The following is a 3,119-nucleotide window of genomic DNA, read 5'->3' as shown; positions in this document are numbered from 1 at the left end:
GTTCATTTGAGTCTGTACATCATCTAGCTTTTATCTTCCACATGTATTGTGAATTACTTAAACCTTCATTTAACACAATGTGGGAATCGAACGTCCCTCTACTCAGTTGACCTCCCGAAGTTGAGAGGACTCCGTTGCAGCCCTCGTGCCACATTTCAAATTTCGTGGCAGAGCAGGGAATCGAACTCAGACGTCCGGGGGTGGCTCATGTCTCATGTCAGTGTGTACATTTCAACTAGTTCATCATCATCATCATCATCATCATCTGTTTATCCTCCAGGTTCGGTTTTTCCCTCGGACTTAGCGAGGGATCCCACCTCTACCGCCTCAAGGCAGTGTCCTGGAGCTTCAGACTCTTGGTCGGGGATACAACTGGGGAGTGTGACCAGTACCTCGCCCAGGCGGCCTCACCTGCTATGCTGAACAGGGGCCTTGTGGAGGGATGGGAAGATTGGAAGGGATAGGCAAGGAAGAGAGAAGGAAGCGGCCGTGGCCTTAAGTTAGGTACCATCCCGGCATTCGCCTGGAGGAGAAGTGGGAAACCACTTCCAGGATGGCTGAGGTGGGAATCGAACCCACCTCTACTCAGTTGACCTCCCGAGGCTAAGTGGACCCCGTTCCAGCCCTCGTACCACTTTTCAAATTTCGTGGCATAGTCGGGAATCGAACCCGGGCCTCCGGGGGTGGCAGCTAATCACGCTAACCACTACACCACAGAGGCGGCCAACTAGTTCATATGCTATCTAATAGATTGAAACAAGACCAACAATTCCGTCCGTGTTCTACAAACACACGTCCAGTCATTTATGTTTATATAATTTGTCGGTAGGTTTTCTTTCAAGTGGTTCACATGTTTTCAAGTTGGCGTTTCATGTCAATGTGTATATTCCATATGTTTTCGAGTAGATTGAAACAAGATCAACAGGTCTGTTCCGTGTTCCACATACACAGGACAGTGTTTTTAAACCAGAACCAAGAACTTTCTTGAAATTTCATATCAATGTGTGCGTTTCATGTCAAAGTGTATATTTCAACTAGTCCATATATTTCCAGCAGACTAAAACAAGCCCAACAAGTCTGTTCTGTGTTCCACAAACACACGGCAGTATCTTCAAACCAGAACTTGCTTAAAGTGCCAAGCGTTTCAAGTCAAGGTGTATATAATTTATTTCAACTGGTTCACATGTTTTCAAGTTGATTGTAACAAAACCGACAAGCCTGTTCTGTGTTCTACAAACACACGACAGTATTTTTAACCCAGATTCCGAAATCTTTCTTAAAAAAGTGTCAAGTGTTTCATGTCATTGTTTACATATTTAGTCATTATGTTTTATGTTTTATGACATTATGTTTTTAGGCAATTGCCATTGTGTGAATAATTTTTTCATGATGTTTTATGTCAACCTTTCGAGATGTATGTAGGCAATCCTCATAAGGATTGTTATCAGATTCCTTAATTTAATCGTCTACAAGAACTGATGATGACTCCAAGGGAGTCGAAACCGCACTTCGCTTAATAAATTAATAATATTTTAGATTGTGTTGAATGATGGAACATCCCTCAAACCCTACATTATATTCGTTAAACCTGTCATCAACAAACTTCTTCACTAACGCTGTACCGGTAGCGTGGCCGAGCGGTCTAAGGCGCTGGTTTTAGGCACCAGTCCGAAAGGGCGTGGGTTCGAATCCCACCGCTGCCAAACATTTTGAACATTAGATACTTCCCAGTTCGTGAAAAGTAAAGGGTGAATTGAACTGACATAGACTGATATGTGCAGTGCAGGATTACTTGATTCAAAAACCGAAAAAAAATCCAAAGAAAAGCAACTCTATTTGTTCTGGGTGATTTCCGACAAAAGAGTAGCGTTACCAAAATGTTACAAAGTTTGGGCTGCCTTTGAAAGTAGGAAATATCGTAATATGAAGATAAAGTTGGAATTCAAGAGGACAATTTGGGGCAAATATTCTTATAGAGGAAGGGGAGTTAGGGATTGGAATTTACCAAGGGAGATGTTCAATAAATTTCCAATTTCTTTTCAATCGTTCAAGAAAAGACTAGGAAAACAGCAGTTAGGGAATCTGCCACCCGGGCGACAGTCCTAAATGCAGATCAGTAGTGATTGATTGATTGATTGATTGATTGATTGATTGATCAAGATGTTTGTGTCTGATACATGGAATATCCACCATATTTGTGTTTTTGCCTTTTCCTTTTCGTTCTTTCTTTCTTTCTTAATCTGTTTACTTACCGGGCGAGTTGGCCGTGCGGTTAGGAGCGCGCAGCTGTGAACTCGCATCCGGGAGATAGTATATTCGAACTCCACTGTCGGCAGTCCTGAAAATGGTTTTCCGTGGTTTCCTATTTTCACACCAGGCAAATGCTGGGGCTGTACCTTAATTAAGGCCACGGTCGCTTCCTTCCCATTCCTAGGCCTTTCCTGTCCCATCGTAGCCATAAGACCTATCTGTGTTGGTGCGACGTAAAGCAACTAGCCAAAAAAAAAAAAGATCTGTTTACCCTCTAGGGTTGGATTTTCCCTCGGACTCAGGGAGCGATCCCACCTCTACCGCCTCAAGGGTCCTGGAGCGTGAGACTTTGGGTCCGGGGGTACAACTGGGGAGAATGACCAGTAACTCGCCCAGGTGGCCTCACCTGCTATGCTGAACAGGGGCCTCGTCGGGGATGGGAAGACTGGAAGGGATAGACAAGAAAGAGGGAAGGAAGCGGCCGTGCCCTTATGTTATGTACCATTCCGGCATTTGCCTGGAGAAGAAGTGGGAAACCACGGAAAACCACTTCGAGGATGGCTGAGGAGGGAATCGAAACCCCTCTACTCAGCTAACCGACTGAGGCTGAGTGGACCCCGTTCCAGCCATCGTACCAGTTTTCAAATTTCGTGGCAGAGCCGGGAATCGAACCCGGGCCTCCGGGGGTGGCAGCTAATCACACTTACCACTACTCCACAGAGGCGGACTTCATCAATAATAATTATTATACTTTAACATTTGCCTATAATTCATTTCAAAATACCAGTTTTGTTTGTATATGTGAGCTAAACCTTTCTTTTTATTTCCCGGTTTTGACTTTATGCCATGCCTGTGAACATTAATTCGAT

General features: G+C 44.2%; 1 non-coding gene across 1 annotated transcript; it reads left to right on the top strand.

Moving 5' to 3' along the window:
* Nucleotides 1-1,623: 1,623 nt before the first annotated feature.
* On the top strand, nucleotides 1,624-1,703 carry TRNAL-UAG (transfer RNA leucine (anticodon UAG)). The gene has a single exon. It is a non-coding gene; the product is annotated as a tRNA-Leu (tRNA).
* Nucleotides 1,704-3,119: the final 1,416 nt, after the last annotated feature.

The sequence above is a fragment of the Anabrus simplex genome, chromosome 1 (assembly GCF_040414725.1).
Source record: "Anabrus simplex isolate iqAnaSimp1 chromosome 1, ASM4041472v1, whole genome shotgun sequence".
Taxonomy (NCBI): domain Eukaryota; kingdom Metazoa; phylum Arthropoda; class Insecta; order Orthoptera; family Tettigoniidae; genus Anabrus; species Anabrus simplex.
Note: the sequence above shows the minus strand (reverse complement) of the source record. Positions and strands in the feature narration are given on the sequence as shown.